A 15,542-nucleotide genomic window follows, 5' to 3' on the forward strand; every position below is an offset into this window, starting at 1 on the left:
ACCGTTCGGACCCGTTCACTTGCATGACCGACGGGGAGTTTCAGCGTCATTTTCGCCTGTCGAAGACAACAGTGTGCTGGCTGTGTGACGAGCTAGGCGAAGACTCTCGTCTGTGGAGACAGCGTGGCGGGCTTCATTCGCTCACCGTCGTAGAGCAAGTCATCTGTGCCCTCCGTTTCTACGGGACTGGGAGTTTTCAGTTTCAGGGAAGCGTCGGCGCCGAGCGTTACATTGGACGCCATCAAACTACTGTTAGCAACTGTGTCAGAGATGTGTCTGACGCACTTATCGATGCGGCAGTGCGTAAGCGGTGGCTAGCTTTCCAGAATACTGCGGCGGAGCGGGCATATATGAAAGAATGCTTCCCACTTCGTGGGAACATTACGAACGTAGTCGGGTGTGTCGACGGAACGTACGTAGGAATTAAGGCGCCTTCAATGTCAGCGTTACTGTGATTAACAGACTTTTTCGCTGGTTGATCACTTTTTGTCGATTGTTCTACTTATCTGTCAGGGTGCCTTCCAAATGGCTCACTTTCTTGGGAAAGGGGTTAAGTATAAATAGATAAATGGATATCACTAATTGTGTGAAGTAACCTATGAATCCTAATCTCATAAAGAACTCATAAAGAACACGAGCAGTAGCGACGGTGGTGATCGGACGCCCCCTTATCTGCTTTGTTTTCGCCTTACAGATTTCAACGACGAACCCTGCTGCCCCGGCCTCAGGACAGCTCCAAGTGTGACGTCACAGACTTTTGCGCCGCCGCTCTTCTGCCGGCCGAGCTGTAAACGGGTCACACGAGCAGCAGCGACGGTGGTGATCGGACGCCCCCTTATCTGCTTTGTTTTCGCCTTACAGGTTGGTTACCCCTGACTGCCTGCTGCCACAGTGCGCTGTCTTGCTCTGTCCTGAAGGCGGACATTCCAGTGCCTACCGACGCTCAGCTTCCGTGAATTAGTTGTATCTGCAGATTTCAACGACGAACCCTGCTGCCCCGGCCTCAGGACAGCTCCAAGTGTGACGTCACAGACTTTTGCGTTGCCGCTCTTCTGCCGGCCGAGCTGTAAACGGGTCACACGAGCAGCAGCGACGGTGGTGATCGGACGCCCCCTTATCTGCTTTGTTTTCGCCTTACAGGTTGGTGAAAAACCTACCTTCCTACATGCCATTTTCTTTCACCACCGCTGCTGCTGCCGTGTTGCTCGCTGCTGCCTTGTTTTTTATCGTGCTCTCAGTTGTAGTGTTAGGAGAAAGATTTCCCATTTTAAACCTGTATGTTGCATAAGCTATACCAAGGCTAATATGCCGGAGACATGCCCTGCCTGCAAAGAATGTCTTCCAAGTGACGGAATCGCCATCAAGTGCACCGAATGTGAGTACACCTACCATCTCGGCAATTGCTCTGGTGTCTCTCCGTCAACATATAAGGGAAAAGGCGAGAAAGGTCGCAAAGCGTGGCGATGTCCAGACTGTCGTAAAACAAACGCAGGAAGTTCTGACGCACCCAGTACGCAGCCTGACCTAGCTAGCTGTTTAGCCGGCATAGTTCAAAAACTTGATGCTCTTGCTGGCCTGCCTGACCAAGTCAATGAAGTGAAGAAATCCATCGAACTAATGTCAAAAAAATACATGATATACTTTAGCAACAAGTGAAACATGATAAAGAAATTTGTTCCTTAAAGAAACGTGTCAGTGCCCTTGAGACCAGAGTCGACGCTGATGATGTGGAGTCGTTGAAAATGACTGCGAACGATCTTGAGTGGCGAAATAGGAAGCTGAATCTTGAGGTGCATGGCATACCTGTGACTAATGATGAGAATCTGATGGAAAAGATAAATGATGTAGCAAAATCTGTGAATTTACCAGAGCTCACTTCGAACGACGTTGATGTTGTGCACAGACTTCCTTCAAAGCCAGGCAAGGTGCCCGGGATTATTGTACGGTTTTCAAAGCTCTTAACTCGTGACATGTGGTTTCAAAAGCGGACAGCCTTAAGAGATGCTCAATCGGATGTTTCAGTCACTGAAAACATGACGCGTCACAGCCGTGAGCTGTTGCGCTATGCAAAGGCTTGGGCAGGTGAAAATGAGTACCAGTATGCTTGGCATCGGAATGGAAAAGTGTTCATTAGAAGGAAACAATACGATCCTGCGCTTGTCATTCGTTGTGCAGCAGATTTAGACCAGTTGTGAGGCCAGTAATGTGCGGTAGTACGCGGCACTCTTTCTTCAATGTCTCTTTTTACTGAATTAGTTCCTCTTTCTGACCTCCATAGTTCCATTAAGCTTGATAATTCTCATTGCTGCTCTTGTATTCACGTTAATCTCAGATCTGGCCGAAATAAGCAAGAAGAACTTGACTGTTTTTTCGGCGAAGTGGAAACTCGTTTCAATGTTATGTTTTCGGAAACGTGGTTTACTTGTGAAGGTGACGTTTATGTTGTACCGACGTATAAGTGTTTCTATATGAACCGATCCATAAGAAGGGGAGGTGGTGTTGCAATGTTAGTTTAGAATCTTATGGAATCGGAAATGCTGCCTGAATTTTCTTGTATCACACCCCATTATGAAGTCTTGGCAGTCAAGTCTGGCACAAGGATATTTTGTGTCTGCTACCGTCCACCGGGTAGCAGTTCTGCTGAGCTTTTTTTATTTCTTGATTCATTCCTAGAATTTAACATGAACCAATATCAGTTAATTTTAGGTGGCGATTTTAACATTGACATGCTGGCCAATAATAACACAACAATCGAGTTCAATACTTTACTTAACGTTCACTCCTGTGAAAATGTCATCATGTCACCTACACGGATTACGACAGAATCAGAAACACTTTTAGATCTCTTCATAACAAACTTCAAAACAGATAGCTTGAAATCTGGCACCATCGCTTATGCTCTGAGTGATCACATGCCAATTTTCATATCTGTCAATCTCACTCCGAATTCCCAACGACAACCGGACCAAACGTCACTTTATCGAGTTATAAATGATCAGACGTTATGCGAGTTCAAGGAACGCTTATCTATTCTTAACTGGGAACACGTTTTTGAGGAAACCGACCCTGATGAAGCATACAAAAAATTTTTAGAGATATTTACTGACATTTATTATGCTTCCTTTCGACTGAAGAAATTCTCCCAATCAAAGAAAAGTAGAAAACCATGGGTCGACAAAGATATGTTGCAATTGATAAGAAAACGAGATAAACTTTACAGACTGTTTTTAAAAAGTAGGTGTCCTGAAGCGCTGAAAACGTTCAAAAAATTTAGGAACTTCGTTACAAAGCAACTTCGCATCGCTAGAAAGCAATATATTTATAACCGATTCAATTCAACTGGTGGACAGTCCGAAAAAGTTTGGAAGGTTTTAAAATCTATCTTTGGTAATTCCTCCGAACCGACGACAAAAATTATTTGTGAAGGGATTGAATTAAAAGGTGCTGACCTAGCAGATGCCTTTAATAACTACTTTCTTTCTTTTGCGGACACATCAAACAGCGATGTAAATCTGTCTAATATGAGTGCCCGAAATAGCGAAACAATATTTCTAATGCCGGTTACAGTAAATGAAGTAATTACAGAATTTTTATCACTCAATAATAGTAAAGCTACAGATGCGTCAGGTTTCCAGATACAGCCCATAAAATTTACTATCGACATTCTTGCACCTTGCCTTGCCCATATCTTCAACTTATCTTTAGTTTCCGGCGTTTTCCCGCGTCTTAAGCAAAGGGCAAAAGTTATAGTAATATATAAAAAAGGGAACAAAAATGTAATGGGAAACTATCGCCCGATATCCATCTTACCTGTGTTTTCTAAAGGCCTCGAAAAAGTTGTTCTTAAACGGCTATCTTGTTTTAGTGAAAGATACAACATTATCACTTCAGCTCAATATGGCTTTCGTAAAAACAGATCTACTGAGTTAGCTCTCCTTGCTCAAAAAGAATTCATACTAGAAAATTTTGAATCAAAAACATGGTACTAGGATTATTTCTAGATTTTTCAAAGGCGTTCGACCTTGTTAATCACTCTGTGCTGCTTAAAAAATTGGATCATTACGGTATTAGGGGCATAGCCCATACGCTGATTGCCTCATACTTGCGACATAGGTCTCAGTTTGTTAGTATTGCCGGTGAATGCTCCCAGTTGAAAGCGGTAGCTTCCGGCGTTCCGCAAGGGAGCATTTTGGGTCCGTTTCTTTTTGTTCTTTATGTCAATGATATTGTCCACATCGACAGCACTGCTAAGTACATAATTTACGCAGATGACACCAGCTTGTTTTTTTCGGGTACTTCAACTGCTGATCTCGCAAATCGAGTTAATAAAACCTTAAAAGAAATAAATACTTGGGCGGCTGATAATCACTTAAGAATTAACGTTAGCAAAACTGCAGCAGTCATGTTTCACCCACGTCACAAACACTTTGAACCTCCTCTAATTGAATTAAACAATACCAGAATAGAATTTGTGCAGTCTGTGAAAACTCTGGGCGTTTACTTTGCAGCAGATATGTCGTGGATTGATCATATTAATTACGTAATTCAGAAACTTTCCAGAACAGTTGGTATCATGCGCCGCAATTGCTTTAATTTTCCTACATCAGTTAACTTGTTACTTTACCACTCTTTGTTCTCTTCCATAGCCAACTACGGATGTATGGTGTGGGCAACAACAACAGCTGGAAACATTAACAAACTCACTGTCTTACAAAAACGTATTATAAGCACTGCATGTAAAGTGCCGCATTTTCTCCACACTGCAGGCCTTTTCCATCAACACAACATTATACAGATGAAGTCCATGTATAACTACAGACTGTGCTATAAATATAAACTCGCCATGATGAAAAATGATGACTCCTTGCTTAGACTTGCTGGGTTAGAGCAGAGCAGAACTGTGTATGATACCCGCACAACAGAACCTTGGAATGTTAACAAATGCCGCACAAACTATGGCAAACAAATGTTGCAGCATACCTTACCGACACTTCTGAATCATTTGTACTGCTAAAAGAATATTGATTTATCTAATATTTCTCTGAAAGAATTGCCCCAAATGTTCGTGTAGTTTTGTACTGTACAAGTACAATGTACTGCGTACTGAACGTGCATGTCTCATTCTCTGTACCGAACGTACGTGTTTTTTTGTTTTTTTGTTTTTCTCCTCATGTTTTGTTTGTTGTTGTACTCCGCCGCCGTCAATGCTGCACTGTAAGAGGAAGCCAGGACCTCTCAAGCTGTCTATACAGCCTTTTCCCTGGCTGTCCTCGCAACACCAGTTGCGGAAATAAACTTTCAACCAACCAACCAACCAACTTGGGGTTCTTCATTGGTGAAGTTACTAAGTATGCACAATGCTGAATTTTGGTCATGCGTAATCTATCGGCCGCACTATGAAACAGCAAGGCATTGCACAATTTGTTGCAGTGTGAGATGTGGATGTTGCGCCAAGCCGGTTGTGCCTATGCATTTGTGGCGAAATGAAAATGTATTGAGAATCTTAGTGTGTTGGCTTGAATGAAGAAAATACTTCAGATTGTTTGCTCTGTTCACTGTCGATGCATGTGCCAGAGGTTCAGCGCATCTTCTTTTTTTTTGGTGGGGGGGGGGGGGGCGGCGTTATTCTGGATGGATAAATTGTATATTTTCGTCTCATAATGTGGCTCTAATTCTTAAGCATTAGAACAATGCACATCCGATACTCTGCAGAACTCTCTGTACGTGAAGATGTCATGAACCACCAAGGCATTATTACATATCGGGAGAAATGTGGTGCAGATGCCAATGAAAAGTGGTTCTTTAACCTACCATGATAAAAATAAAATTTGCAGAGCAAATAGACCATTTGTGCAGCTTTAGAGCAATGATTACACAAAACGTGATATGCCCAAACGAGTAAACACTTGCCGCATTGCCAAAGTAGGCTGAGCGACATCCAGCATATATTGACATTGAACATGTCTCGTAACTGTTATTTTTATTGTAAGCCCTCGCTGTCACACCTTTCCCTCCAGCACTCCCTTTACTGAAACGTGGCACTGTCTTTCCATTGGTGTCATGATGATAATGGTAACGGCAGCAGCAAGGATGGTTAATGCTTGTCTTTTTGATTCCTGTGAGTTTAGTGGTAAAGAATATGGCACGTTCATACATACAGCTGTGCTGCAAAGTTTAACATGTGTGATTTTTCGGAGAGCTAATTTGTGTTGGGAAATTTCAAAGATGTGCACCATTGTGGCCTAATAACTAGAGCATTGGTGAGGTTGAAGACGGTGTATTGGTATAGAAGCTTGAAGTTTATTTATTTATTTATTTCAAGAAACCCCTAAAGGCCCTCACAACGATGGTATTACATAGGGGGGTGACAAAAATTCTACAAACATCCAGCGAAGCGTATTCAAGGAATAGGCAACAAGAAAAAAAAACAGAACAACACTCAATGAGACATAATGAAAAAAAAAACGCAGCATAGTAAACAGAACACATAAAAAAATATGTATATATATTAAAAATCAAACACATTGTGGTAACGGAACAAAACTAGAAGACAAGCTACTCATCACATTCATTTTCTAGAAGTTCATGAAATTTGGACGAATTCATTTCAGTTGCGATTGAAGCAGGCAGCTGGTTCCACTCAATAATTGTTTTGGGTATGAATGATTTCGCAAAAGATGGAGTGCGGCAAATGATACGTTTGATCTTGAAATGATGGTCACGGCGTGGAAAGACCACCGATGGTGATTGAAAGAAATCGTCATGAAGCAACGGATGATGGTAAATTTTGTGAAAAAGTGTTAAGCGAGCAAGTTTGCGACGATGGGAAAGGTTATCAAGACCGGCACGAGCCTTTAACACTGTGACGCTAGTGAAACGTGAGTAATCTGAAAAAATGAAACGAGCAGCACGGTTCTGCAGGGATTCGATGTTATCTATGAGGTAGGTTTGATCCGGGTCCCATATGGCTGAAGCGTACTCGATTTTCGGTCGGATTAGGGTGGTATAAGCAAGTTTACGCACAGGGGCTGGAGCGTGTCGAAGGTTACGTTTTAAGAGGCCAAGAGAACGGTTAGCAGCTGCTAAAATCAGATCGATGTGATAGTTCCAGGTTAAGTCGGACTGAAGGTGAACCCCTAAATATTTGTAAGTAGAAGCTGTCTCAACTGTTACGTGATTAAAAGTGTATGCAGTTGGGATGCGGGAAGAGTTTCTTGTAAAGGAGACCAGCTTTGTCTTAGAGTGGTTTAGTATCATTAGCCACGATGAACACCAAGTGGTAATGGAACCGAGGTCAGTTTGTAAAAATTCGTGGTCAGTTTCACATTTAATGGCTCGGTACACAACACAGTCGTCCGCGAACAGTCTGATTTGGGAAGATACACAATTGGGTAAGTCATTAATAAATATTAGAAAGAGCAGGGGACCAAACACGCTCCCCTGGGGTACACCGGATGTAACTTCAGCCATCGAAGAGTTAGAACCATTAACAGCTGTGAACTGAACGCGAGATGAGAGGAAGTCTTTAATCCATGCTAATACCTGAGGGTGAACATTGAGATGCGATAACTTGAGTAGTAGTATATGGTGGGGGACCCGATCAAATGCCTTAGAAAAATCGAGAAACAAAGCGTCGACTTGAAACCCGGCGTCTACTAAAGTAAATAAGTCGTTAGTAAATCCAGCAAGCTGAGTGTCGCAAGAAAATCCCTTGCGAAAACCGTGCTGATATTTAAATATGATGTTGTGACCTTCAAGATAATTAATGATATGGGTGTGTATGACATGTTCAAGGAGCTTTGAGAAGGTGCAAGTCAATGAAATGGGTCTATAGTTTAGGGGATCAGAGCGGCTGCCAGATTTGAAAATTGGCATTACTTTAGCTACTCGCCAGTCATGAGGGATGCAGCCAGATGATAACGACTGAGAAAAAAGTGCAGAAAGGACTTGAAAACTACTCTGAGATATATTACGAAGTATTTTGTAGTTAAAGCCAAACGGGTCGGTGCTTGTAGTATCTTTAAGGTTATTTAATAAAGAAAGAATGCCATCATCACTTATAACTATAGAGGGCATGGAATAATCGTGAACTGAGTGCTAAAGAAGGGGTAATGACTTCATGAGTGAAAACAGACGAAAAAGCGTTGTTAAAGAGTTGAGCAGAATCGGCATCATCCAGCTGATCACCATTGCAATTTGTTAAGGATGAAACGGGGCGTGAATGTGGGTTAATTACGCTCCAAAATCTTTGGGGATTATTAGATAGCATAGTGGGTAAGACGTCACTGAAAAACTGACGCCGGGTGGCTTTCAGCATTCTTTGGTAATCCTTGTCGCTTTTCCTGTAGGTTTGCCACGTAGTTAATAGGTTGTTAGCAACTGCCTGCCTATACAAACGCTTTTTCTTTTTATTGGCTCTTCGCAGCCGCTCATTGAACCAAGGCGCTCTTTTACTGCACCTAATTGAGATGACCGGTATGAATCTTGTAATGAGGTTAAGTAGAGTTGTTTTGAACAGCGACCAGTTCTGTTCAATGGAACGGAAAGTACATTCGGCTAAGAACCGCCCAGAAAAAGTGGTTAATTCGAGATTCATCTGGTCAAAATTAGCCCTGTTGTAACACCTGATCAGCTTCGAGGTAGTTTTCCTGTCAAGCATACGGTGATTGATGCACCCGGTAATGATGTCATGGTCAGAAAGACCACTAAGGTGAAATATTTTAGAAAAAGCATCGGGATTATTGGTTAGGATCAGGTCGAGAATGTTGGCAGTGGTACCTGTGGATCGCGTGGGCTTTGTAATGAGCTGAGTTAGGTGAAAATCTAGACAAGACTGCAGAAAAACGCGCGCATCCTTATCACTTGGTGAGACAGATAGAATGTCCCAATTGATACTGGGGAAATTAAAATCACCAAAGATAATTAGGACGGAATTTGGAAAACGCGTACACACTTCAGTCAGTAGGCGATAAAATTCGTCAGCAAACCCATCGTTCAGGTCTGGTGGACGGTACAACACACCAGCAATAATATTTGTAGTAACGCACTTTATCGAGATGAATATACATTCCAGAAAAGAGGAAACAACTGGTACCGTAATCAGTTCATGCTTCGCCGCAATAAGGACGCCACCTCCTCTCCTGTCCTTTCTGTCACATCGAAAAAAATTAAAACCTGATTCGCATGAAAGGATGTTATCGTCGGCAATATAATCGTTAAGCCACGTTTCAGTCAGTGCTAATATCGAGGCTCCAGTGGAGTCGATAAGGGAGGAGAGGGCAACACTTTTCGCCGTAACGCTTCTGATGTTAGTGTATAGGAAACACATCTTATCTAAAAACTTCGGTCCCGACAATGATGGGGGTGCACGATCGGAAGCATCATGGTGACTTTGATTGTGTCATTCGGTAGAAGACTCGGACACACGCACAGCCCGATTGCCAGTGGTATCCCAGAGATAAACATCATTGTTCACACGAAGTTTATTGAACGACAGACGAATTCGGTCCCCCTCCCTCCTTATCGTTTTAGAAAACTGCCACAGTCCACGGCGTTTCAGCCTAACTGCCTCAGAGTAATCGCGTGATATACTTAAATTGGTGTTCTTTAGTTTGTAGCCAAGACTAAGGACAGATTCGACTTCTTTTTCATTATAAAATTTAGCAATGATGGGACGCTTCTTGTCAGTCGAAAAACGTCCTAAGCGGTGAGCTCTGGCAACGGAGGTAACAGCAATGCCAAGCTTTTGAGAACAAAATTCCCTCACATGCCGCTCTGAGTTTTCCCAATGCTCAGCTGCATAGCTGTCATTAATGCCAAAAAACAACACGTTTGACCGCCTTGAGCGATTTTTCAGGTCGTCCACCTTGTCCTGAATTTTAGAGATGTCAGTATTTTCATTTGAAACAGGCTGATTAGAAGGTAGTGTTTCAAGTTTGGATTCCAATTCCGTAACCCTTTTAGTTAACAGTTTAAGGTCGTTCTCGAGGGTGATGTGGATGTGCAGGACATTATTTATAGACTGAGAAAGGCTTAAGTTGTTCGCTTCAAGACGCTGAACTGTTGCTGCCACGGCGTCAAGCTTATCTTCCTGCGCTTTTGTCATAGGGCCCGGGTTTACCTCCACGTCACCCGCGAGAACCAAAAGGCGCCAAAAGTACAACACAGCCGCGCGCACATACTTCACATAATCAATTTCACCAGGGGGCCACGACACCGCAAAGAGACGAACATTATTGTCCCGGTAACACTTCGTTTCCAAATAACTAACCTGTACAAGTGATCTGCGTGAGTAGGGATGCATAGCAGCAGTGTCGTGGCCCACAGTGTCCGCAGGAATCCCTCCTTTTTCAAGCGGCCAGATAAGTGACGTGGCCCCTTGTTGCCCGACGAACATGGTAGTTGCTTCCAGCGTTGGCGAGGCAATGTGATGCAGGCAACCCAAAGGCGGGCAGCAATTCGCAGACGGTTCCGTTATGAAGGCGCTGGTATCGTTCATCCAAACGTTCATCGTGGGCCCATCCAGACAGCGGGGTCGACTCGGTAGATTGTCCAGGATAAGCAGCAGCAGCACCTGTACAAGTGACCTGCGTGAGTAGGGATGCATAGCAGCAGACAACAATCCAACAACAATTTGTGTCCAATTTGTGTCCAGCAAGACAACAATTTGTGTCCCGTCGAATTGCACAACAATTCGACGGGACACAAAGAGAAATACACACAGCAGAATGCTTTGCTGTGTGTGTTACACTTCTTTGTGTGCCGTTGAATTGTTATGCGATCCAACTTAAAATAGAGCATTGGGCTTCTTTGGTGCAGGACCGAGGAAGTGTGAGCTATTCGACAACATGCCAGTGCCTTGCCACACACTTATGGAATCGGAAGGTTTGCAAACAAAGCTTTGCTTTCAAATCCACCTGCTCATGTAATACAAGCGCTGATTGAAAGAACCATCACACAAAAATAATGGTGAAATCAATGGCCTGTGAAAAGTGTAATTTGTATATAGACACTGTTGACATAATAGGTGCCATACCGGTGCCATAATAGGTGCCATACCGGCCACAAAATTGTACTGGACAGAGCAGTTTGTTTCATATGTGAAGCTTAACCTCCCATTACATGCTGTGCAAATAACCAAGCTCGGTTTGTTTTGACGTTCTACACAACATTCAGTGTAATCTGTTTTTGATTCTAAAGAAGTGCCAAACACCACCTCTTTTTCAAGGACGTCACGGGAATATTTGGCGAGACCTTTTTCAGCCCCTCATAATGGAAGTGTGGTCAGCCAGCTTTGCTTGGATGCCTTTATAGATTACTGCTCCTGATCATTGTGTGCTATCAAATTGCAGAAGTCTATGCAACTGGTGCAAGGCATTACGAGTTTCTATAGTCGGATACAACTTTAGGAGGCTGTGGAATCTGCACTTTAAGGCAGGTGAACACAAGCCTGCACCAATGGGCACGCACTCGGGACTGATATCGTGCCGCCAGACAGACTAATATTGCTCGTTGGAGAGGGACTATTTCTTTAGACGTGTAGGCAATCGGATGCTGCGCTTTGGTCATCTGGGTGGGGCCTCTCCTGTCTTCTGAAGTTTTATCCGACTGTAAAGGATGCTGCTTTTCATACAACACAAAAGGACAAAGTGTACAATTATTTGGCCTATGAAATGGATACATCAGAAGTGTGCTATGCAAAGGCTTAAGATGTGTGAAATATGGTACATGCAATTATAAGACAATGTTAAAGAATATGTGGAATCGAACATGCATGTAATGGCACATTTGAATCGGGGAGTGTTGCAGTCATATGCACAGTCTATAGGTGATAGCATTATTAAGTTCCTGCTGTTTCCTTTCTTCATTTTGAATTACACACACCGTTCATCTTGTGGCTAATCAACACGCACTGTATTCTTGCACATAGAAAGAACAAACAGCATGATGACCTTTTAAGCTGAATTAGTGTATTTTTTATTTACATGGTCCAAGAGTGGCACAAGTTGTCTTACGTTTTTGCCTATTTTGAAGGGACACCAAGTGCATGTTACAAGTCTCCTAATATGCACAGCACAACGTTTACTGCAATAATTTTATTCATGTTCTTGAATAATAAACAAAATATTAAACTGAAAGCTCCTTTATAAGGTGCCTTCTGTGGGCTCGACAGGAGAGCAGTGAGGGCACCGATACTACTGTTGCGGAGCAGCCCTCTGGACCTTTGCCACACTCTCAAGAGCACGTGCCTGGCGCTCGCCTACTGCCACCAGGTGGTTGAGTGCCTCCAGCAGCAGAATGTTTTGCTGCAAAAAAGTGTATTGGAATGAATCAGCCGCATACAAACCATTATTTACAAAGAAAAATGCTCGTTGCACTATTAGTACTAAGTGCCCTTAACTGTGGAAGCCTCTAGTGTAGTATGCATAATAAAACAATGCGTTGGGACAACGTTGCTTTATTTTTCATAACTGGGGTTTTCTTTTTCAGAGCCAATTGTCATGTTGATTAGTGTGCCAGCAGCTGAGGTGGCCCCGTACCTTCACGAGTCTCTACTGTTAGCACCACAAACCTATTTTTGTTAGCTGCAAAACAAATGCCTCACCCTACAATCCCATCTTATACGAGCTGATTGCATCCTATGCCTACAAACATCTTATTTTTGTCCCATTATGCAATTTTCTACCATCCTCGGCTATAGTTCTCTCTCCTTGACATCCATTCTGTAATGCTTATGTAATCACCTGATATGAATTGGCAACAAGTGATCGAATGCGTGCATGGCCTGCCTGCCGATTCCTTTCTTTTTTAATCTCAACTAGCATATCAGTTGCCACGGTTTACTACGCCACTGTCTTCCTGCCTTAATGCTATCTGCAACAATTTTTGTTACTTTGCTTTCTACACAGTCCTTGACATTTCAAGTTTCTTTGTTAACCTCCAGGTTTATGTCCCATATTGCATAACCGGTGGAATGCAATGATTCTAGACTTTTTTCAAGGATATCGGTAACGTGGCGATCACGATTCGGTAATGCCTTCCATGTGCTGTTCAACCCATGAAATTTTTGTATAAGTTTCCTGCTTTATATCAGTACTTGCTATTGATATTTCACTTGGATAAAGATACTCTTCCATAAATTTTGCTAGCTTAATGTCACTCATGAATTTCTGTTACCTCACCAAGTTAGTGAAGGTTACCTTCATCTATTCCATATTTTCGCGGGCCCACTTGCACGTAAAAGCACGACCACTCATTGGTTCTCACCGGCTTCCTTAAACTGCTGGACATTCAGTTCGTTACTACGAAAGTGACTTAATCCATGCACTCTTATTATGCTAAATATGAAACAGTAAAAATATACTTATCTGCAGTTTGTCGATGTCTCCTTCACTGTGTTGGTAGCGAGATCCATCGTCGGTACCACCTCCTTGTCGCATTGTAGCTATATAGGATGTCTGCCTTTTGCCCACACTATGTAATGTTCGTGACGCTCGCAGTCACGCAGGGTGGAGGAACTAGGCGCACTCACAGAAGCAGCACCGGACAAGTTGTTTCTTCAGCACTTCGCCGTGAACAGTAGGTGCGCGTTGCGATCTGTAATATCGCCGAAGCTCTTGGCAGTCTTACCGGGTACACGGGAAGATTGCCCACGGAGGAACAGAACTATCCAAGAAATACTGGCCTTCGTCGAGCCTGGTCACTACGTCGCGCACTGCAAGCTCGTTGTACGGGTTTGTTTACACTGGGCCTCTCTGATGCTTAGCCGCCATGCTTGCCCGGTGAATGGATGTGATGACGCCACTAGAGCGCTCCCTCGTGGTATAATGCGAAGCGTACTAAATTACAAATTAGTCTAAGAGGCATTCAGTGCCCATCTCGTAAGCTTCAAAATGCTTCTAAACCACGTTAAAGTAACTAATAATATTGTACTAAATACATTTGTTTTACAACTTGCTTCTGCATGTAATGCACTCGGTGGAACGACAAACAAGTGAAAGAAGGCACGACCATGCACCGACGGTATGATCACGTGAGCCCCAGTTTGTCGACCGCCCAGAAGGCAACGCCCAAGGAATGATAGCCAGCCAGAGTGAATCTAGATAAACCAATGAAACTGGAGGCTTGTCGAAAGATAAACTGTGTCTCGGTACCATTCGTGCTTTCATCTTGGGGTGTCGCCAGAGCTCGTAAAGATCCCGAGTTTTGCCAAATTCGGCGCATCCTGCATAGCACCCCTGGAGCGTTTAAAAAAGTCTGCGAGGTGTTTGGCCGACCTGCAGGCTACCGGCATGCCGCCAAGCAAGAACTTGCCTCGCGTGCGCAGACGTCTACCTAGTCGTGCCTGACATACATCCAGGATGTGCTGGCCCTTTGCCGAAATGTTGACGTCAAAATGACAGATGTCAATAAGGTCGCGCACGTACTGTAAGGGATTGCGGACAGTGCGTTTAAACTGATTGTGTTTAAGAACTTTTCTACAGTAAACGCTATAATGGCTGAATGCAGACAATTCGAAGAATCTAAAAGCCGATGTATCGCCCGCCACTTCGACCACCTTCCGAACACGGCAGCGACATTAACGTGTGAAGAAGTTCATATGGCGACTCAACCTTCACCGTCGCAGAGTATCACCTGAATGGTTCGACGCGGAATGAAAGCCGCATCGTCCGCAAATTTATCGCGCCAGTGACACCTTCAACCCTCTCGAACGCCATTGGCCTACCAACCCCTGGGAAGCGAGTGCTAGTTTCTGTGTCAGGGAACATGCGCGCTCCTAACGGTTGCCGGGTATCCGAAGATTTCCTGGAAGCGAAGTAAAGCGGATGTGGATATTCACATTTCTTGTCGTTCACAGGTTTTTAGATATAACGAAATCTGAGCGAATGGAAAACAACCCTATTTTATATTTAGCCATTCTTTAGTTCTCATTTTATGAATTTGAAATCGGTTGAAGCGCTGAAAGTGGTTGATTCGTGCATCGGTCCAGCTTCCCTCTGTTCACACTTGCACTCGCTCAGCAATATGAGAAATCGGGTGCGTTAGGACAGCAGCTTTGGTTCTCGTTCCAGCCCTGGAGATGGGAAAGATGAGAGAAAGAAGCGTGATCAGGCATGCGAAGAATGGAAGACGCAGGATACCAGGTGTACCGAGCATTAGACCCAGATGGTTTAACAGGGTATCACAAGTCGTGTAAGGCTCTGTGATGTTCTAACAGCGGTATTTACAGCTCCGCGAAGTTTTTCAGTTTTCCCAAGGACAACAGATAGGCACAAGTGTTTCGTTATTTTCTGCGCAGATATTCATTTTGCATGAGCAAACTAGTTCTGTGGAATCCTGAGTGGACTTACCTAAGAGCAGTGTTGCGTGACTCATTCGTCATGACGGCTGCCTATCTGCTGCCGGTGAAATACTTGTAATGAAGGGCTTGAATGGGTGTTTATTGGGCTATACATTTTCTTCACTGTACTTTGCGAACATAAACAGCCAAGGCCAAAGTTTAAAAAAGCACAGCCGTAGTGTTTAACAAACTTCAAGAGAAA

General features: G+C 43.6%; 1 long non-coding RNA gene across 1 annotated transcript; it reads right to left on the reverse strand.

Moving 5' to 3' along the window:
- Positions 1-12,080: 12,080 nt before the first annotated feature.
- Positions 12,081-13,436, reverse strand: LOC135918826 (uncharacterized). Its single transcript, XR_010569789.2, has 2 exons — positions 13,364-13,436; positions 12,081-12,305 (listed from the first exon to the last, which is right to left on the reverse strand). It is a non-coding gene; the product is annotated as an uncharacterized lncRNA (long non-coding RNA).
- Between the last annotated feature and the right edge of the window lie 2,106 nt (positions 13,437-15,542).

The sequence above is a fragment of the Dermacentor albipictus genome, chromosome 2 (genome assembly GCF_038994185.2).
Source record: "Dermacentor albipictus isolate Rhodes 1998 colony chromosome 2, USDA_Dalb.pri_finalv2, whole genome shotgun sequence".
NCBI classification, from domain to species: domain Eukaryota; kingdom Metazoa; phylum Arthropoda; class Arachnida; order Ixodida; family Ixodidae; genus Dermacentor; species Dermacentor albipictus.